Below are 22,972 nucleotides of genomic sequence, written 5' to 3' on the forward strand. Positions count from 1 at the left end.
CCATGGGTTTGCCAATTGAGACACAGACCTGGACCAACTTCGGGAAGAGGCAAAACACTGAGTTCTGAACAAAAAGCGTAGCACACTCAAAACGTCGGCTCTGTTTACCTTTCCACTGATGCTACTCCTCCCGTTGGCTTTCTGCAGTATTCGCTGTGTTTGTTCTACACAAATGCTGCTTTCCATTAAAGAACTGCAATCCCTGTCCTCTGGTAACTGACCCTAGTCAGTGGCAATAGGTTCTTCTGATCATTCAGGTAAAAACGATGACTGCAGATGCTGAAAACCAAATACTGGATTAGTGGTGCTGGAAGAGCACAGCGGTTCAGGCAGCATCCAACGAGCAGCGAAATCGACGTTTCGGCCAAAAGCCCTTCATCAGGAATAAAGGCAGTGAGCCTGAAGCATGGAGAGATAAGCTAGAGGAGGGTGGGGGTGGGGAGAGAGTAGCATAGAGTACAATGGGTGAGTGGGGGAGGAGATGAAGGTGACAGGTCAAGGAGGAGAGGGTGGAGTGGATAGGTGGAAAAGAAGATAGGCAGGTCGGACAAGTCAAGGAGACAGTAACTGAGCTGGAAGTTTGAAACTAGGCAAATGTGGCTCTGGTACCGAGTTTGTTTCACAACATGGTTGAAGAGCTTCAGAGCAGAGGAAATGACCTGGGAGTTGCAGTGGGAGAGGGACTCCCTGAGATTCTTGTAGAGAGAGGAGGAAAACTTCTTCAAGGCAGGCATCCTTGCAAGAGGATTCGCAGTTGGGGTAAAATCAACAAGGTAAAAACAATGACTGCAGATGCTTAAAACCAAATACTGGATTAGTGGTGCTGGAAGACCACAGCAGTTCAGGCAGCATCCAACGAGCAGCGAAAACACCACGTCTTCTCCCATCATTGCCAACAGCCCCTGGAAATCTCCAGTTAACCATCTTTGCTCCAAAGAGAGCATTCCCAAACTTGGGAATGTCTCCACAAAATGGAAATTGCTCATCCCTGAACATGATGCATGTGTTACAATGGGGAAGAGGTTTTGGCAAAATATTGTCAGTTAGCAGGTGGAAAAATGTTCAGGAAGTAAAACACAAATCCCAGTCTCCAGCTTTGTGAATCTTTAGAAACTCTTTGGGAAGTGGAATTCGAGGAGAATGAAGGATGAACTGTCCGACTGAGCAGAGACAGTCCAGACACCGTCCCCTTGTTTAAGAGGCTGATTGACTCTGATATTCTCCGGAGATGAACTGACCCGAGACATTGAAAGAATTCTCTGCACATCAGGAATTCAAACCCATTCTCGGCTCGGGGCCAATGAGAAAATTCGGGAAGTGGCAAAAACTGAAAGGCTTGGAGGGCGATGGCTCCGGTGTAGGAGAGCTCGTTCCTAGTGTCATGGATGTGCCTGCAGATCGTGGGATCAGGCTGTCGCCATGTCTCCATAATGAATGTCCAAGGCTTTATTATGGAAAATTAAAACTGATAGAAGACAATGGTAATTTTGGGCGGGGCGGGTTGAATTATGAATTGAATAGTAGGTTCCTCAAAGACACTTTGCGGGCCATGCTGGGACCTGTCTCTGTGGCGCAATTGGTCAGCGCGTTCGGCTGTTAACCGAAAGGTTGGTGGTTCGAGACCACCCAGGGACGGAGTGCTTCGTGTTCTCGCTCCTACCGCTTTCTTGGCTGCGAATGTGCACGTTTTTCATGGTTTCAGGAAAATGTTTCCCAAACGGAAATCTTTTCCACTAAGGCAGCACAAAGGGGTTTCTGAATTGATTGAATTTCTAACGAAAAGGACTGCGGATGCTGAGAATCCGAGACAGAAAGAGAAACTGCTGGAAAAACTCAGCAGGTTTGGCTGTACTTGGATGAGGTAAAAAACGAGTTCTGAAATGTTGTCCCTGATTCTCTTTCCACAGATGCTGCCTGACCTGCTGAGTTGCTCCTGCAATATCTGTTTTTGACTGAACGTCCATTTCATCTTTCGGGATGAAACACTCAGACTCGCCATTTGCAGATATTTAACCCTTTCGAAACCTGTGAAGTGATTGGATTCAAACAAACTCAGCAATGATTTACTCTTTCGCAGCTCCACAGGCAGATAGACCTGGGAAATGAAGCTGTCAGTGTGGTTCTGTATTGGTGGGCCGAGTGGTGAATGCGATGGACATGAAATCCATTGCGGTTCCCACACGCAGGTGTGATCCCTGCCGACTACAGTTGAGAAACGACATCAAAAGAAAAGGGAGATTGCTCCACGGTTTTTTTTAATGCAACCAGTGGACGGGTTGAAATATTTCAATCACATTGGCACTGGTCGGGAATCTGCAACCCACTGCCTGACAGGGTGGAACAAGCAGATACCCACAGAGCTGCTATTGAGGCGATGAGCCAAGAGTTTGGAAATGAGACTAGAACAGTGAGGGGCGTGAAGTCGTGATCGAAGTTAAGCAGGCACCTGAGGATAAAGGTGTTTTATTTCCCGGTGAAAGATACTGCTTCACAAAGTTGGGACTATGGAAGGGAAGCAGTGACGGTGATTATCTTTGGCTGTTCCTCTTGTGAATGTTCCCATTGCTGCGCATGTCCGTGTTAACGTCAGAACTCTGCAGCATGGCGGCGTCAGGTCCGCACAGTGCCAGGGGCGCAATGGATGACGCATCTGACTCCACCTACCTGTTTGAAATGCAGCTCACAGCTTCTTCACACACCCCAATTAATCTTTCTCATTGTCCTGAAGCCGGCATACGGTTTGAATTCCCGATCTGCAGGAACGAGACTCTTTTCACTGTCTCGCGTCAGGAAATGTCCCTGAGAACATCAGAGTCAAGTCATAGCGCTGTCGGAGGAGGGGAAGCTGAAATAGTCCCACACGCTGCTCACGGGCACATTTCACTTTCCCCAACACACCGCCCCAACCACTGCGGCTCCTGGGAGTGGAAAGGAAACAAACACCAAAACCCAGTCTCAGCTTTGTAAATCTTCAGGAAATAAGAAAACTGTTCATCCCTTCGGATCTTCCATCCTGGGCTGACAGCCTTGATTTTAAATGGATGTCCAGTCAGTGCCGACTCGTTTTGGCTGAAAAAAATCTTCCTTATCTCATCCCAGCATTTCTTGCCAGAGAGACCTGTGTGGCAGAGTTCATGTATATATTTCTTTGTATGGTATTTTGTAAATAACATTCGTTTGCTGGTTGTTTGTATCGGGTATTTCAGGTTCATTAGCCGCTGTTTAAGTGTGTTGGTAGGTTTGTGGGCTACCATGATGCTGAGAGGTTTGATTTGTCTGGACATCATTTCCCAGATGTCTTTCATGTAAAGTAATGTGGCTCGGGTTTCTGTAGACGTTGTGTCTACTTGTGTCTATTTGTTGATGTGAAATCGGCACACTGGGTTTATTGGGTAGGCAAAAGTGAGGACTGTAGATGCTGGAAACCAGAGTTTAGATCAGAGTGGTGCTGGAAAAGCACAGCAGGTCAGACAACTTCCGAGGTGCAGGAAAATCGACGTTTCGGGCAAAAGCCCTTCATCAGGAATGGAAGCAGGACGCTTCCAGGGGTGGCGAGATAAATTGGGGGGTGCTGGGCCAAAGGTAGCAAAGAGTACAATAGGTGAATGGGGTTGGGGACGAAGGTGACAGGTCAGAGAGGAGGGTGGAGCGGATAGGTGGGAAGGGAGATTGACAGGTCCTGAGGACAGCGCTCAGATGGAAGGTTGGAACTGAGGTAAGGTGGGGGGAGTGGAAATGAGGAAACTGGTGCAGACCACATTGATGTCCTGGGGTTGAATGTATCCGAGGCAGAAGTTGGGGCGTTCTTCCTCCAGACATCGGGTGGGGAGGGAGCGGCGATGGAGGAGGCCCAGGTCCTGCATGTCCTCGGCAGAGTGGGAGGGGAGGTTGAAATGTGGGGCCACAGGGCGATGGGGTTGATTGTTGCGGGTGTCCTGGAGATGTTCCCTCAAACGCTGTGACTTGATTCTGCGACGGGGCTCCAGTCTCCCCAATGTAGAGGAGACCGCATCGGGAGCAATGGATACAAGAAACAACTTTGGTGGAAGCCTTCGAACTCCCGTGACCCGGGTTCGATTTCCGGGCAGGGAAGCAATTTTCAGTAGAGCTGTCAAACTTCGCTGCCATCTCCCTGGTGGTCTCGTGGTTAGGATTCGGTGCTTTCACCGCTGCGGCCCGGGTTCGATTCCCGGTCAGGGGAGCAATTTGCAGTGTGTTTTTTGGGCTGCCCATTCTCTGGGTGACTGCTGCACAGAACATCTACGTTCTGCCTGCAAAAAAGACCCTGAGCTTCCAGTTGCCTGCCAATTCCACACCCCACCCTGTTCCCTGGCCAACATCTCTGTCTCAGGTTTGCTGTTGTGTTCCAGCGAAGCTCAGCACCAGCAGAACGAAGAGCACCGAATATTGCACTTGGGGACCACACATCCCTCTGGTCCCAATATCCAATTCAATAATTCTAGGACCTGAACTCCATAGTATCCTCGTCCCTTCCACACACACCAAGCCTTGTTATCACATAGTCTGTCATTCCACACTACTTCGCCACGAACAGTCTCCATTAACAGTTATTCACCCTCTCACGCAGATCGTTATCAACTCTTTTTTCTGTCCAACAGTTCTTCCCTCGCTTTGGGCTCTGTCCTGATCTCCGCCTTCCTCCCACAATATCTCCTGCATATAAACCGACATTTTCCAAATCACCATCTGTTCTGTGGAAGGGTCACCGGCAACTCCTGTTTTTTGTTCCTGATATACAGCACCCGCAGTTCTTTCAGATTTTTATTGAGAGAGAGTTGGAAATTGTTTCGAGAGACAGAAGGAGAAGGGGGAGAAACAGAACAGACATGAACGTAAAATCATTGTAGTGCGATCACTTCCCTTAAGCATGAATAGAGCACATGGGCCATCTGTGAGCTTGTGGCGCAACGGTAGCGCGTCTGACTCCACTTCAGAAGGTTGTGTGTTCAAATCACGTCAGGCTCACTACAGTCAACGTCGAACATTTCCAATGAAGAAAAGAGTACGTTCACGCCGTATGTCTGTTGTGTCAAAAGTTGTGGACACTTTCGATCATGCATGAATCTTTGCTGTCAGTTTGATTTGTGAACACTCTGTCAGGGAGGTGGTGTGCCCATTGTTTGGGGAAATGCTGAGCTCCCCGCAATATGACAAGTCGAACACAAACTGTTCATCACGGGATTTCAACACACAGCCGCTTCGTTCAGTTGGTGACCGCGCAGTGTGAATCACATTATACCGATACTTTTACAACAGAATCCAGAGATTTCCATCCAGGTTTTAGTCACATCAAACTGCCACGGAATGATGTTATGGCCTCAGAAAACTAGAATAACGTGAAGATCGCTGGGATGATTTTCTACATCGGACTGCAATCGAAACACAGATCATTGTTTCCAGTTTTGGTGGAACAAAAGACATCGTATTGGTGGATAATTACAGTTTGTGCAAACACAGCTAGCCATCGATAAATATTAATCCTGTTCACTTCAATGGCAAAATTTCAATTCAGAAACCAAGTGCACTTGGCTGTTTGTAACAGAGACAACATGACAAAATGGCTCTTAGGAGGAGAAATGGGACATTGAGGAGAAGTGAAATGTTTGCTTTTGGTCACCTCCACAATTGTTAGAAAAACAGGTTGAAAGGATTCTTAAAAGGTGGCTGAAGGAGTGGTGAGGGATAACACTTCAGACAGCGCAAAGTGGAAGACCACTTTCTAGTGGAAGAAAAAGACATTCCTTATTTCTGAAAGAACTGGGAAACAGAAGAGGGGATGAAATCTGACTTGGGAGCTATTTCCTATTTGTTGAGGATGTTGCTTCATCACAGTCTTGGTTTAGAGCATAAGCTCTTCATCAGGAATAAAGGGTGGCCCAAGGGGGCTGAGAGATAAATGGGAAGGAAGTGGGGCTGGAGGGAAGGCAGCTGGGAGTGCAATAGGTAGATGGAGGTAGGGATTGATGGTGATAGGTCAGAGATGAGGGTGGAGCAAATAGGTGAGAAGCAAGGTGGACAGGTATGACAGGTCAAGAGGTTGGTGTCGAATTTGGAAGGTTGGATCTGGGACAAGGTGGGGAGAGGAAATAAGGAAACTGATGAAATCTGCATTGATACCATGTAGTTGGAGGGTCCTAAAGCAGAAGTTGAGGTGTTTTTCCTACAAGTGTCGGGTCGGAAGAGGTTGGCAGTGGAGGAGGCCCAGGACTTGCATGTCCTTGGTGGAATGGAAGGGGGAGTTAAAGTGGTAAAAACAATGACTGCAGATGCTGAAAACCAAATACTGGAATAGTGGTGCTGGAAGAGCACAGCAGTTCAGACAGCATCCAACGAGCAGCGAAATCGACGTTTCGGGCAAAAGCCCTTCATCAGGAATAAGGCAGTGAGTCTGAAACGTGGAGAGATAAGCAAGAGGAGGGTGGGATAAAGTGTTCAGCCACAGGGCGGTGTGTCGGTTAGAATTAGAGTCCAAGAGTTGTTCCCTGAAATATTCGGTTAGTTGGCATCCAGTTTCCCCAATGTGGTTGAGACCATATTGCGAGCAATGGACATGATCTTATAAATAGATTGCATAAGTCTTAGCCTGCCAGAATTATTTTCTTTTATTAAATTAAAGAAAATTTTTATTCAATTGGATGACTGCATGAAACGGTTTGTTGGTCAGATTTGAATCATCACTCCCAAATGAGACGATGCCATGAATATCAGTGAACTGCTCTTTTTGTTAAAAACCACAAGTTCTTGATTTATTTTCACAACTTACTGGTATTTACACCTGCACATTCAATGTCAAACTCTGACATCAGAAATTAAATTACAGCATTAATTTTGACTTGAAATATTCGAACAAACAAATTAATAGCACAAAGTGAATCGCAAGTCTGATTAATCTGAAATTAAATTTGACCAAAAAAATATAAAATCAAGATGGGAGATAAGAAATGGGGGAAGGGCAGAAGGCGAGAAATGCAGCATCATAGAAAGTGCTCCCCCAGAGTGTGCATTTTACCAACTACCACTGCTAAATATAAACACTCTGATATGATCCTTCGGTTTTAATGTACACCATAGCCCCATACAGTAGGTACCATTTAAATGAGTTAAAAATACAAGCATTGAGCAAATCCAGCTTCCAGCCTTACCCCCGCCTCCCCACCCCCCCCCCCCGCCCCCTCTCGCTTCTTGGAGCTTGGACCATCCTCCAGCGCCGGGGGGTTGTTGAACTCCTGGGCTCCAGCGGCCACGCCTCCACTGAAGAAGCTTTGGGAAACAGATGCAAAGGCAAGATGCAGAACAGAGAACCTTTGTATATGAAAGCAGCTTACAGAGACATTGAGCAACAGCATGACATGATTTTTACCCATCGTCCTCTGGGTTATCGACCCAGCACACTCACGCAGCACTACTCTACTTCTGTGCTCCCAGCAGCTGGATCGTGGATCAGTTTAAAGTAGGTCCTATATCTCTGATTACATCAGTACACAAGGCAGTGAAGAAAGGTTTCAGCACACTGGCCTTCATCAGTTAGGGAATTGAGTATAGATGTTGGCAAGTTATGTTGTAGTTGTACAGGACGTTGATGAGACTGCACCTGGAATATTGTGATCAGTTTTGGTCCCCTTGGTCTTCTGACTTCTGACTTCTTCAACTCTGGGTTTGTGTTGAACTTGATGGGATACTTTGTCCAACTCAGCATGTTTAAACAGTATCTCTCAGAGGGATTCATCTGAAACTTTTCAGGAGGTGAGCTCAACAAGATTGAACTATTCAAAGTTACTTGGACTCTATTTTAAACTTACATCAGGACTAGTAGTCAGAGACACGTACAGCATGGAAACAGACCCTTCGGTCCAACTTGTCCATGCTGACCTGTTATCCTATATTAATCTAGTCCCATTTGACAGCACCTGACCCATATACTCTGGCAGCTCATTTCATATATATACCACCCTCTGCATGAAGAAGTTGTCCTTTTAATTTGTTTCGCCTCTTACCCTAAACTTATGCCCTCTAGTTCTGGACTCCCCTACCCAAGGAAAGGACATTGTCTATTACACTGTCCATGCCCCTCATGATTTTATAACCGCTATTAGGTCACTTCTCTGCCTCCGATGCTCCAGTGAAAACAACCCCACGCTATTCAGCCGCTCCCTGCAGCTCAAGCCCTCCAACCCCCAGCAACATTCATGTAAATCTTTTCTCATAGATAAGTCACTCTTTCAGTCATGAAGAAGGGTTTATACCCAAAACGCTGACTACTCCACATCCTGGTGCTGCCTGGCTTGCTGTATTCTCCCAACCCCCGGCTTGCCAACTTCGGGTTGCAATATGTAGTGGCTCAGTGATTACCACTGCAGCCTCACAGTGCTGGGGACCCAGATTTGATTCCAGCCTTGGGTGGCTGTCTGTGAGGACTTTGCACTTTCCCCCAATGTCTGAGTGAGTTTTCTCTGGGTGGTCCTGTTTTCTTCCATAAACCAAAGATGTGCAGGTCATGTGGATGGGCCATGCTTAATTGCCCATAGAGTTAGGTACATTAGTCAGAGGGAAATGGGTCTGGATGGGTTACACTTCGGAGGGTCGGTGTGGACTTGTTGGGACAAATGGCCTGTTTCCACACTGTAGCTAATCTCATCCAATACTTTTGTTACTAACGAATGGCAGAGTCGGCCAAACTTCTTCTCCGATGGTCTTGCGGTCTTAGGTTTCTCTGGTTCATTTCATTAGCAATGTGCAGTCCCGGGCTCAATGAGCAACAGTGTCCACTGAAGGCAAAGCTCACAGAATCATAGAACCCCCACAATGTGGAAACAGGTCCTTCAGCCGAACACATCTGCACTGATCTTCCGAAAACTAACCCACTCAGATCCATTTTCCTACCCTCCTTAACTTGCACACAGACTCCCAAGGGTGGAATTATTCCTGGGTTCCTGGTGCCATGAGGCAGCAGTGCTAACCCTGAGCCATCATGGAGTTGTGATTGTGGGGTGTCGGGAAGGCAAAGGCAGTCCAGCAGAAGACTAAAACAGCCCACCTACTCTCCCACTGCACCCACTGTCAGAACTGGCAGGAGGTTCAGACCTGGGAGGTGACTGAAGGCATCATCACTGGTAGGATCTGATTGCTGGGAGCGCTGGTGCCCCCGCTGGTGCTTCCGCAAGTTGTAGGAAAACATGAACCTCTTCCCACACTCGGTCCAGCTGGAGGGCATCTCCCAGGTGTGGGCACATTGGTGCTTCAGTAGGGCAAAGGAATTGCTGAAGGCTTTCCCACACTTAGGGCAGCAGAATGGCCTCCCCTCCTCCGCCACTCTCCCCCCCCCCACCCCACCCCCAAACCCCCGTGTGGTCCAGCTGGAGATTCAGCAGTGTGGAGGAGCAGGTAAAGACCTTCCCACATTCGGGGCAGGAGAACGGCTTCTCCCCGGTGTGGATAGACTGGTGCCTCAGCAGGGACGAGGAATTGCTGAAGTCCTTCCTGCACATAGGCAACTGAACGACCTCTCTACCATTTGGACACACCAATGGGCCAGTACGTCGGAGGAAAGAGCAATGCCCCTCCTGCAGTTGGGGCAGAAGAACGGCCTCTCAGTGTGGACCCACTGGTGTCTCAACAGGTGGGAATAACTGCTGAAGGCCATCTCGCACTTGGGGCCGGAGAACAGCCTTCCCTGGTGTGGACCAACTGGTGCGTCAGCAGGGCAGAGGAATCACTGAAGGCCTTCCCACACTCAGGGCAGCAGAAGGGCCTCTTCCCCTCTGTGGACCCATTGGTGCTTCAGAACCCTTTCAAATTTCACAATATCCTTCTGATTGGAGGAACACCAGAATTGCACACAATATTCTAAAAGTGGTCTCACCAATGTCCTGTACAGCCACAACATAACTTCCCAACTCCAATTCAGGCAGCATTCAAGCAGCTTCGAAATCGACGTTTCAGGCAAAAGCCCTTCGTCAGGAATAAAGGCAGTGAGCCTGAAGCATGGAGACATAAGCTTATCTCTCCATGCTTCAGGCTCACTGCCTTTATTCCTGACGAAGGGCTTTTGCCTGAAACGTCGATTTCGAAGCTCCTTGGATGCTGCCTGAACTGCTGTGCTCTTCCAGCAGCACTAATCCAGCATCTGGTTTCCAGCATCTGCAGTCATTGTTTTTACCTTCCCAACTCCAATACTCAGTCAGAGGATTGGGAACGCTTTCAAAACCCACAAAAAACAAACAGGAAAGAATGGAGGGACAAACCGAATTTTTGAGAGTGAGCTTGGAAGCATCAGTGAGAAATCGGCGGAATGGGTTTATTGCGGACGCGTTCTCCTTAAATACACTATATACGTATTTCTCTTGTGGTCTTCGTAGTTTCTCTGTGCTGCAGTGTGTAGTGGCTCGTTGAAATAATGTCCTGATGCAGCTTCGTTTGTGGGTGTTGGGATGATTGCTTCTGTGTTTAAGTATTTGGTTTGTGTGTGTTGTTTTTCTGTAGATGCTAGTTTGAAGTTCGCCATTGACTGTTCGCTCTACTGTGACATCTAAGAATGCAGTTTATTGTTGTTCTCCTCTTTTTCAAACTAGGAGCCCCCCTCAGGCCATAGTCTCACTACTTGGAACACCAATATACAGACTTGTCAAAGGCCTCCACTGAGGACTAAAACACCAAGTCGAAGATTCATGCCACTCCATTTACTCCATCCAAGAATTCCCGAACACCAAAGACACGAAGATAGAAGAGGATGGAATAATGTTGTCCTTTGACATAACAGCCCTGTTCACATCCATTAACATCAACGTGGCCAAAGAAAACTAAAGACACGACTCGAAGAACTAAAGACGAAAACACAGAACCAACTTCAGCAGCAAAGATAACACTGTCAACCTCGTGGAACTATACCTTACCACCCACTTCATATTCAGTAACAAGCCCTACAAACAAATCAACGAAACGCCCATGAAACACTTCTGTCATCAAAAAATGAAACAAATTAGAGGAAACATACAACACCATCAACAATCTCCTTACTGGCATAAAATTCACAAAAGAGGACAACAACAAAGTGCCATTTCTAGATGTACAGTCCACCGAACAATCAATGATAAATTCAAAACAGCCTCTACAGGAAAACAGCACACGCGAACCAAGAACTTAGCTACAGAAGTAATCATCTCTACACATACAAACATTTCTGAACGAGGGCACTATTTCAACGAAACAAGACACAGTGCAGCACCCAGTGACTACGAAGACCAAATAGTAACTGTACAGCGCTTTTAAGAAGAATGGAGAGCCAAGCAACACACTGAAATTTGCTTCCCTGACCGGGAATTGAACCCGTGCCGCAGCGGTGAAAGCGCTGAATCCGAACCACTTGACCACCAGGGAGACACAGGCAAAGCTGGACAGCTCTCCTGAAAATTGCTTCCCTGCCCGGAAGTCGAACCCGAGTCACGAAGTTAGAAGGCTAACACCAATGTCATTTCGTGTAGCCATTGCTCCCGATGCGGTCTCTTCTACATTGGGGAGACTGGAGCCCCGCCGCAGAGTCAAGTCACAGCGTTTGAGGGAACATCTCCAGGACACCCGCAACAATCAACCCCAGCGCCCTGTGGCCCAACATTTCAACCTCCCCTTCCCACTCTGCCAGGGACATGCATGTCCTGGGCCTCCTCCATCGCCGCTCCCTCCCCACCCGATGCCTGGAGGAAGAACGTCCCAACTTCTGCCTCGGATACATTCATCCCCAGAGCAAAAATGTGGTCTGCACCAGTTTCCTCATTTCCCCTCCCCCCACCTTACCTCAGTTCCAACCTTCCAGCTGAGCGCTGTCCTCATGACCTGTCCTACCTGCCAATCTCCCTCCCCACCTATCCGCACCACCCTGCTCTCTGATATGTCACCTCCATCCCCACCCCCATTCACCTATTGTACTCTTTGCTACCTTTGGCCCAGCACACCCCACCCCCAATTTATCTCTCCACCCTGGAAGGGGTCCTGCCTCTATTCCTGATGAAGGGCTTTTGCCTGAAACATCGATTTTCCTGCTCCTCGGAAGCTGTCTGACCTTCTGTGCTTTTCCAGCACCACTCTGATCTAAACTCTGGTTTCCAGCATCTGCAGTCCTCACTTTTGCCTACCCAATAAACCCAGTGTGCCGATTTCACATCAACAAACTGACACAAGCAGACACAACGTCTGCAGAAACCTTAGCCACATTACTTTACATTAAAGACATCTGGGAAATGATGTCCAGACAACTCAACCCTCTCAGCATCATGGTAGCCCACAAACCGCCCAACACACTTAAACAGCGGCTAATGAACCTGAAATACCCGATACAAACAACCAGCAAACGAATGTTATTTACAAAATACCATACAAGGAAATATATACATGAACTCTGCCGCACAGTTCTCTGTGGCAAGAAATGCTGGGATGAGATAAGGAAGATTTTTTTCAGCCAAAACGATTCGGCACTGACTGGACAGCCATTTAAAATCAACGTTGTCAGCCCAGGATGGAAGACCCGAAGGGATGAACAGTTTTCTTATTTCCTGAAGATTTACAAAGCTGAGACTGGGTTTTGGCGTTTGTTCCCTTTCCACTCCCAAGAGCCGCAGTGTTGGGGCGGTGAGTTGGGAAAAGTGAAATGTGCCCGTGAGCAGCGTGTGGGACTATTTCAGCTTCCCCTCCTCCGACAGCGCTATGACGTGATCTAATGTTCTCAGGGACACTTACTGACGCGACACAGTGAAAATAGTCTCGTTCCCGCAGATCAGGAATTCAAACCGTATGCCAGCTTCAGGACAATGAGAAAGACTAATTGGGATGTGTGCATAAGCTGTGAGCTGCATTTCAAACAGGTAGGTGGAGTCAGATGCGTCATCCATTGCGCCCCTGGCACTGTGCGGACCTGACGCCGCCATGCTGCACAGTTCTGACGTTAACACGGACATGCGCAGCAATGCGAACATTCACAATGCGAACAACCAAAAGTAATCACCACCACTGCTTCCCTTCCATAGTCCCAACTTTGTGAAGCAGTATCTTTCACTGGCAAATAAAACACCTTTGTCCTCAGGTGCCTGCTTAACTTCGATCACGACTTCACACCCCACACTGTTCTATCTCATTTCCAAACTCTTGGCTCATCGCCTCAATAGCAGCTCTGTGGGTATCTGCTTGTTCCACCCTGTCAGGCAGTGGGCTACAAATTCCCGACTAGTCCCAATGTGATTGAAATATTTCAACTCCTCCACTGATTTGCATCTTTAACAAATACCGTGGAGCAATCTCCCTTTCTTTCTGATGACAGTTCTCAACTGTAGTCGGCAGGGTTCACCCCTGCGTGTGGAAACCACAATGGATTTCATGTCCATTGCATTCGCCACTCGGCCCACCAACACAGAACCACACTGACAGCTTCATTTCCCAGGTCTCTCTGCCTGTGGAGCTGCGAAAGAGTGAATCATTGCAGAGTTTGTTTGAATCCAATCACTTCACAGGTTTTGAAAGGGGTAAATATCTGCAAATGGCGAGTCTGCGTGTTTCATCCCGAAAGATGAAATGGACGTTCAGTTAAAAACAAAAACAGAAATTGCAGGAGCAACTCAGCAGGTCAGGCAGCATCAGTGGAAAGAGAATCAGAAACAACATTTCAGAACTCGTTTTTTTTCTCATCCAGGTACAGCTAAACCTGCTGAGTTTCTCCAGCAGTTTCGGTTTCTGTCTCGGATTCTCAGCATCCGCAGTCCTTGACATTAGAATTTCAATCAATTCAGAAACCCCTTTGTGCTGCCTCAGTGGAGAAGATTTCCGTTTGGGAAACATTTTCCTGAAACCATTAAAAACGTGCACTTTCGCAGCCAAAAAAGCGATAGGAGCAGGAACAGAAAACACTGCGTCCCTGGGTGGTTTCGAACCACCAACCTTTCGGTAAACAGCCGAACGTGCTGACCAATTGCGCCACAGAGACCAGGCCAAACACCAGCCACACAGTGTCTTTGAGGAACCTACTAATCAATTCATAATTCAACCCGCCCCGCCCAAAAATTACCATTGTCCTATATCAGTTTTACTTTTCCATAATAAAGCCTTGGACATTCATTGTGGAGACATGGGGACAGCCTGATCCCACCATCTGCAGGCACATCCATGTCACGAGGAACGAGCTGTCCTACACCGGGGCCATCGCCCTCCGAGCCTTTCAGTGTTTTGCTTCTTCCCGCATTTTCTCATTGGCCCCGAGCCGAGAATGGATTTGAATTCCTGATGTGCAGAGAATTCTTTCAATGTCTCGGGTCAGTTCATGTCCCGAGAATATCACAGTCAATCCCCCGGCCTCTTAAACAAGGGGACGGTGTCTGGACTATCTCTGCTCAGTCGAACAGTTCATCCTTCATTCTCCTCTAATTCCACTTCCCAAAGAGTTTCGATAGATTCACAAAGCTGGAGACTGGGATTTCTGTTTTACTTCCAGAACATTTTTCCACCTGCTAACTGACGATATTTTGCCAAAACCGCTTTCCCATTGTAACATTTGCATCATGTCCAGGGATGAGCAATTTTCATTTTGTGGAGACATTCCCAAGTTTGGGAATGTTCTCTTTGGAGCAAAGAAGGTTAACTGGAGATTTCCAGGGGCTGTTGGCAATGATGCGAGAAGACGTGTGGGAATGGGCAGGTTAATGATCAGAAGAACCTCTTGCCACTGACTAGGGTCAGTTACCAGAGGACAGGGATTGAAGTTCTTTAATGGAAAGCAGCATTTGTGTCGAACAAACACAGCGAATACTGCAGAAAGCCAACGGGTCGAGCAGCATCTGTGGAAAGGTAAACAGAGCCGACGTTTTGAGTGTGCTACGGTTTTTGTTCAGAACTCAGTCTTTTGCCTCTTCCCGAAGTTGGTCCAGGTCTGTGTCTCAATTGGCAAACACATGGCAAGTGCAGTGCCGCAATGTGAAGTTATAGCCTTTGCTGTTTAAAAAAAAAGCAGCGCATTGTTTAAATGGTGATATATTGGAATGTGGATAAAGTGAGGACGAGAGGTGAAAGTCAAAAAATGTGGCACTGGAAAAGCAAAACAGGTCAGGGAGCATCTGAGGAGCAGGACAGGGAACGTTTCGGGCACAAGCCCTTCATCAGGAATGATGTATGGATGTACTAAGGGGTCTCAGAGTCCCTCCACCCCAGTCAATGCCAGTTGTCGGGCAGATGCAGCAGGCAATGAGCGAGGCAAGTGGTATATTACGAAGAGGAATTGAGTTCAGAAGTGGGGTCATTGAACATATTCAAGGCGAAGTTCAGCTGAGTTTTGAACAACAAAGAAGTGGATGCTTATGGGGGGAGGTAAGAAAATGGTTTTAAGACCAGTACAGGTCAGTCACAGGGTCAGACAGCACTGAACAGACCCTTCATCGAACTAGTCCATGCTGAGTATGTTCTGAAAGTAAACTCGTCCCACCTACCAGTGTTTGGCCCATAACCCTTCCAACCTTTCGTATTCATGTACTTATCCAAATGTCTTTTGAACGTCGTAACTGTACGTGTATAAAATCATGAGGGGCATGGATAGGATTAATAAAGAAAGTCTTTTCCTGGGGTGGGTGAGTGCAGAACGAGAGGACATGGGTTTCGCGTTCGAGGGAAAAGATGCAAAAGAGATCCACGGGGCCACTTTTTCACGCAGAGGATGGTACATTTATTGAATGATCTGCCAGAGGAAGTGGTGAAGGCTAGTCCGATTGCAACATTTAAAAGGCATTTGGGTAGGTGTATGAATAGGAAGGGTTTGGAGGGATATGGGGCCGTGTGCTGTCAGGTGGGACTAGATTGGGTTGGGATAGTTGGTCGGCATGGACCAGTTGGACCAAACAGTCTGTTTCTGTGCTGTACATCTCTATCTCATTGTTAAACATACTCAGTGACCTGGCCTCCACAGTTTTCTGTGACAATGAATTCCATAGATTCACCACTCTTTGGCGAAAGAAATTTCTCCTAATCTCCATTCTCCCTTTTTGCTGAGGCTATGCCCATGCGTATTAGTCTCTCCTCCCAATGAAAACATCTTCCCAATGTCCATTCTGTCCAGGCCGTTCAATGTTCTGTACGTTTCAGTTAGATCTCCGTTGAATGTGGGCCTGTTAATCAGCATGAACCAAACCCTTCAGGATGAGGACATCCGTGATTAGATTCAACAAAGTGAGAATGGAGGGTGAGAGTGTGGGATGGAGATTTTCAGCTTTTAGGGAATAAGGTTGGAAAGAAAGTTTAATATACATTATAATTGATCAGATGAGCCGATGGGCCAAGGAGTAGTGGATGGAGATTAATTTCGACAAATATGAGCTGTTGCATTTTGATGAGGCAACTCAGGGCAGGGCCTATGTGGTTAATGGTAAATTAATGGAATATTGTGCTCAAGGAAGCAGTAGAGGCAGCTTCACTTTGACACTGTTGGATGGGTTTTTTGCGTGGTAAGGGAATTAAGGGAAGTTGGGATAATGCAATTAGAAGGAGCTGAGACGATTGATCGATCCGCCATCATTTTAATGAATGGCGGAGCAAGGTCGATGGGCCAAATGGGCTACTCCTTCTATTACTTTGAAACGATAACCCTGCGTTTCACATGGCCTCCCCACCTAACCTGCACGTCCCTGGACACTGGGCAATTTAGCATGGCCAATCCAAATCAAGGCCTTTGAGCAATGTAGTGATGTGGAAACCAAACACCAGAGAATGAGAGAAAGGGACAAGGAGAATAAATGTACTAGCAATCAAAACTGGATTCTAACCATCACAATAAATAAAACTAAAAGCTCAGTATGTGAATGTATGCTGCATTGTAACAAAAAATAAAACTAAAAGCTGCATTGTAAAAAAAGCGAATTAATTGACTGCACACATTGAAGAGAATAATTATGATCTGAGACTCCTTACAGAGATATGGCTTCAGAATGACAAGGATTGGATCCAGAACTTTGAGGGGATACGTGGCATTCAAGTCGAGTGAGAGGCTCAGTAAAGGTAGAGGGTGGGCACTGCTAATCAAAGCACTGATAACATGGTAGTGTGGTGTCAGCTCGGATTTCTGGTCCTGATTTCTCTCTCCTCTGATTAAATGTTGTCTGTTCTCAGCTCTGCTCGATTTCTGTTGAAGCTTTGACCCCCTTTTACACCTTCTGGAGCAATAAAATATTCTGAGCCTCCTGGAAATGACACCTTATCTATACCCCTCCTGATTTTAAAAATCTCTACAAAGTTATCTGTCAACTTGCTCGGCTCCGTTGGAAAAAATGTACCAGCTTCTTAATTCAAACCCTCCATTCCCAGCAACACGCTGGTAAAGTAGGGAATAGGGAATTACATCAAATCACATAAATGTACTGTCTGAAACAATCTAGCTGTGTTCTGGCCTGAGATATTGAGAGTCCCTGGTGTAAGTAATTACGAATGCAATAATTTTGGTCACAGAATTGAACAATCATTTTGCAACAAAGGGGTCTACTTTGATAAGGAGGTAGTGGTCATTTCTAGGGTAAGTGAACAGTTTGTAGATCAGGGAGATGAAGTTCCAGACACTTGGGAAGGGCAAGAAATGAATTTGATAAATACGACAAAGAACTGTGGATGCTGGAAATCTGAAACAAAAACTGAGAACACTGGAAAAACTCAGCAGAACTGGAAGCATCTGTGGAGAGAAAGCAGAGTTAAAATTTCGAGTCCAGCAACTCCTCTTCAGGATTCTGAAATAGTTTGTGAGAACCCCTTAAGTCATCTGCCCAGCTTTAAGACCATAATACACAGGAGCAGAATGAGGCCATTTGGCTCATCGAGTCTGCTCCACCAGTCTATCATGGCTGATACGTTTCTCCATCCCATTCTGCTGCCTTCTCCTCATCACCCTTGACGCCTTACTAATCAAGAACCTATCTCTGTCTGAAATGCCCTCAATGACTTGTCATCCTCAACCCTTCTCCTAGTGGAAACATCATCTCCACGTCCACACTAACCAGTCATAGAGTAGCACAGCGCTGCTTGACCCACTGTGATCTCCAGCATTTGTTAATTTCAGCAAGGATTCCAGCATCTACAACAACGTGCTTCTAAATTTTGTACCCAGTTGTTTAGCTCTCCCTGGATCCCGTGAGATTTAACCTTACTCAACAATCCACTGTGCGGTACAATTAACAAAGTTCCCAGCCCCCACCTCTTTCTGCACACATACGCAGCGCGATGGATCAGTGGTTAGCACTGCTGCCTTACAGCGCCAGGGATTCGCTTTCGATTCCAGCCTTGGGGCGACTGTTTGCGTGGAGTTTGCACATTCTCCCTACCGTGTTTCCTCCGGGTGCTCTGATTTCCTCCCAAAATCTAATGATGTGCAGTTTCGGGAGAATAGGCCATACTAAATGGGCCCATAGTGTGCAGTAAGTGCCGTGGCATGGGATAGGGGGAAGTGTCTGCATGGGTTACGCTTTGGATGGTCGGTGCGGACTTGTTGGGCTGAATGGCGTGTTTCCACATTGCAGGAATTCTACGTGGTATTCCCCCAACTCCAGAGTCTCAGCACTCTTGGCTTTTCCCATGGACAGTGTGCGGGAGGAAAACAATGTTTTACACGGGAGTAAGGATCCGTGCGTGTGAAGCTAGAAGTAAACGCAGTGAATTGCTTGAACTGTTTTCCCCCGTATACCAGAGGCTGAGGGGTAATCTTACAGACGTTTATAGAATCATGAGACGTATGGATAGGGTAAATAGACAAAGTCATTTCCCTGGGATGGGAGAAGTACAGAACAGGACGATATTATGTTTGGGATGAGGGAAGCAAGTGTGAATTATCTGTCGGAGGAAGTGGTGGATGTAGCTCCAATTATAACATTTTAAAAAGGCATCTGGATGGGTATATGAATAGGAAGAGTTCAGAGGGATATGGCCAAGTGCTGGTAAAAGAGACGAGATTAATTTAAGCTATCTGGTCGGCACGGATGAGTTGGACTGAAGGACCTGTTTCTGTGAGGTGTTATCTCCATGACTCTGGTTTGCCCGTAATGTTTGCCATGTCTGTATATTCAGGATCTATCCGTTGTCGGTGCCAATGCCTTGATATCTCATTTCCTCCATCTCCCCACTTCCACTCCCCAGATGTTAACCATTTCGTATCTGGTTGTTTCTCAAGAAGCTGCATTGAAGGTTCATCCTGAATTGACACTTTTGTTTGCTTCCCAAAATCAGACTTACTCACTCCTAGATGTCGTGAAAGTTACTAACTCTCAGGTGGAGGTATCCAAAGTTCAGAGGTGTCTGTCTTGATGATTTCACTTTTCGGTCTCTGCAAAATCCTGAATCAGTACCATCGGGAGGATTAGTTTGAGCGGAGTGAGAATAGAGGGGTGAGAGGGGGTGGGATGGTTCTTTCAATTTTGTAGAAAAAGAAAAGAATGTTCTGCAGAAAGTAGAATTGCTTGTTTGGAATTTATAACCTGGGCTTACAGTGATGACTTTTGTAATCTCTTTTTACAGATTATTTGAAGATCTGAAGACGGACATTTCAATATCAATAGATGAAGAGCTTTGCCTGAAACATTGACTCTGCTGCTCCTCAGATGCTGCCTGATCTGCTGTGCTTTGACTCTGACTCTCCAGCATTTGCAGTCCTCAATTTCACGTCAATGTCTGGCAGTCACTGAATCCATCGGGAGTGTAACATTTTTCGGCTATGATTCTGTGAGAAGGAACCAAGCTTTTTGGTTCCTCTTTCAGTACGTTTTCAGCATCAGTGAGACTGGAAGAGAGACCCGACTGTTGCAGCACTCTGATTATGGAGGCAGTAAAGGTTACACAGACTGGGAAGAGGAATTCACGGCAGAGAGGTGCTGTACATGCGTTTGTGTGCAGCTGAAGCTTCGGTCATGGAGAAACCCAAGGAATCCCGTCCCGTGGAGAAACCATGAAAATGTGGCGACTGTGGGAAAGGCTTCCGTTTCCCATCTGACCTGGAGACTCATGGGCGCAGTAACACCTGGGTGAGACTGTTCTCCTGCCCTGAGTGTGGGAAGACCTTCAGCAGTTCCTACTTTCCGCAGTGGCACCAGCGGGTCCACACAGCCGAGAGGTCATTCTCCTGCCCCGAATGCGGGAAGGCCTTCAGCTATTTCCTCCATCCTACTGACCCACCACCGGGTCCACATATTAGAGAAGTCCTTCAGCTGCTCCAAGCACGGGAAGGCCTTCAATGATACCTCTGCCCTGCTGAGGCAACAGCGGGTCCACACCGGGGAGACCCCGTTCTCCTGCCTCAAGTGCAGGAAGGGCTTTAGCCAGGCATCCCACCTTCGGGTCCAGACGGGGGAGAGGCCCTTCTCCTGCCCAGAGTGCGGGAAGGCCTTCAGCAATTCCTCCCACCTGCTGAGGCACAGGTGGGGCCATACCGGGGAGAGGCCGTTCACCTGCCCCGAGTGGAACTGGAGGTTCTCATCATTCTGCACCTTGCAGAAGCGCCAGCGGGCGCACCAGTGCTCCCAACAATCTGATTCTGCTGGTGAAGCTGCTGTGGGCCACTGAGAGGACTGAACCCCTGCCCATTCTGACAGTGCTTATAGTGGGAGAGTCGGTTGGATTTTTTTGTTTTATGCCGTCGTGCTCCCCCACCCCTGCAATTTTGCTTCCAGTGGGCGCTGCTGCTCGTTGAGACCAGGAGCTGTTCTCTTTAGATTTTTTTTGTCCAGTTAAACAATTATTGACTCTGTCTGGGAACGAGTTCCAGTCTGTAAGAAATAGCTGAATACTTCAGGGTGTCCATTCGCATTCAGCAGTGACTTAGAAATTAAATTTACGGTTATGTGCCTGTGAACAACTCATCATCGAAGGATTGCCCAACGGCTTGGCAATCCATTGTTGGAAACTGTTTGCTTGAATTGATAATTTGAAAAATTCTCTTCCTTAATTTACCCCTTAAGTTTCTGTCTCGGAGATGGTGGAGGAGTTGATCAAAGGGATTAAATCATTGCTATTAACTGGATTATCTTGTTTAACTTTGCCCTAGTAAATTTGCAGTATTCATAATTGTTTGTTTTTGTTTAAATTATAATTCTGGTGTGCAAGATCTGTTCATCAAGTGTGGTTCACTTCACGAAACTGCTGTGGGTCACTCCCAGGACTGAGCCCCTGTGTATTCTGACAGCGTGTGTGAAGTGGGAGAGTCAGTGGGCTTTTTTGATTTTGACCTTGCCCCGCCCTGCCCCGCCGCCAACTGCTTCCATTGGGCGTTGCTGCTTGTTGAGCCCAGGAGCTGTTCTCTCTAGATTCTACTGTCCAGTTAAAGAATTTTTGACTCTTTCTGGGAATGAGTCCCAGGGTGTAAAAAATGGCTGAATACTTTGGGGTGTCTATTCACATTCAGCATTGACTTTTAAATCAGATTTACAGTTACGTGTCTGTGAAACAGTCATTGTCCAAGGATTGCACAAAGTCTTGGCAATCCATTGTTGGAAAGTGTTTGCTTGAATTGGTAAGTTTAAAAAAAAATTCTTTCTTAATTTGCCGCTAAAGTTTCAGTCTCTGAGAAGGTGGGGGACTTGATAAAAGGGTCTAAATAATTGCTATTAATTAGATTATCTTCTTTAACTTTGCCCTAGAAAATTTGCCATATTTATCATTGTTGTTTTTTATTTAAATTATAATGTTGATGTGCAAGATCTGTTCTTCACCAAGTCTGGTTCGGAACCGTTGAGAAATTGAGGGACATTGCATATTTTAATTTCACTCTGTTGTGAATCTGGTGAGAGTGACATTCATTTGTATTGGGTTGCTTACCCTTAGTTGTCGTGTCTTCCACCCCAACTATTCACTATGGTAGTGAGTTCCGCAGTCTCACCACACTCTGAGGTTTTTCATGAAATCCTGAGTAGAGAATTGTAAGGGAAAATGTTGACAAGGGCAGAATATAGGGTCTTAACTGCAAAAGCCAGGAAGACATTCGACAAAGTAAAAACATGACAATGTCGGGATAAATAAGGAACTTTGACAGCAATGAAAAGGTCACACGTCAGAGTTCAAGATAATGGTCGTGACAAAAAGAAAAAGTACTCTGCAGATATTGGATATAGTAATTAAGCAAGTTTCTAGATGCTGTAGTTGGTTGAATACGATAATAAGAGATGAAATAACCAAAACCATTCATGTAATTTGATGTCGGTAACCATAAAGCAAGTGCATACGATTGACTGATATAGACCAACTGCGTGCAAGTTGGTCATTCAGCCCATCGAGTCAACATTGACTGACCGTCCCACCCAGACACAGTTCGTTACACTATCCCTGTAACCCTGCATCTCCCATGGTCAATCCACCCTCACCTGCACATCCTTTGGACTGTGGGAGGAGGCCAGAGCACCAGAGGAAACCCACGCAGACACAAGGGGAGAATGTGCAAACTCCACACAGACGGTCGGCCCGAAGGTGGGATCAAACCCAGGTCACTGATGCCGTGAGGCAGCAGTGCTAACCACCGTGACACCACCACATGCTGCTCTCTAAAGAAGTGAATTTCAAAGACTCGAGAACACTTGTGAGAAAAACAAAACTCTCCTATCTTAAATGAGAGACTAATCTCTGGCTAAAATTGAGTTGACATTACATTTACATTAAGTCCTCTCCAGATGTTATACAGCTCCATCGGATCATCTGTTTCTTCTAAACTCAAACTGATACAAGCCCAGCCTGACATCCCCTTCTCCCCGATTATAAGTTGAGTAAATGAGCGACCCTCGACCTCACTGGCATGACAAAGGATGCCCTCAATCCAAGTTGACCTTAACTGTCTAACCTCTTGACCCCCACGCCACAATGTGGTCAGCCGCAACTCAGCCCTGAACGAGAGCAGAGGAACTGACCAGACATCAGTGAGGTGGACATTGCATTCCCAGAGAATATTATTCACATGAGAATGTTGTTCAGCTCACAT

General features: G+C 46.7%; 2 non-coding genes across 2 annotated transcripts; both read left to right on the forward strand.

Moving 5' to 3' along the window:
- The first annotated feature begins 1,561 nt into the window (after window positions 1–1,561).
- Window positions 1,562–1,635, forward strand: trnan-guu (transfer RNA asparagine (anticodon GUU)). Its single transcript has one exon. It is a non-coding gene; the product is annotated as a tRNA-Asn (tRNA).
- A 3,279-nt stretch (window positions 1,636–4,914) lies between these two features.
- On the forward strand, window positions 4,915–4,986 carry trnaw-cca (transfer RNA tryptophan (anticodon CCA)). The gene has a single exon. It is a non-coding gene; the product is annotated as a tRNA-Trp (tRNA).
- Window positions 4,987–22,972: the final 17,986 nt, after the last annotated feature.

Source organism: Chiloscyllium punctatum, chromosome 36 (genome assembly GCF_047496795.1).
Source record: "Chiloscyllium punctatum isolate Juve2018m chromosome 36, sChiPun1.3, whole genome shotgun sequence".
In the NCBI taxonomy this organism is placed as follows: domain Eukaryota; kingdom Metazoa; phylum Chordata; class Chondrichthyes; order Orectolobiformes; family Hemiscylliidae; genus Chiloscyllium; species Chiloscyllium punctatum.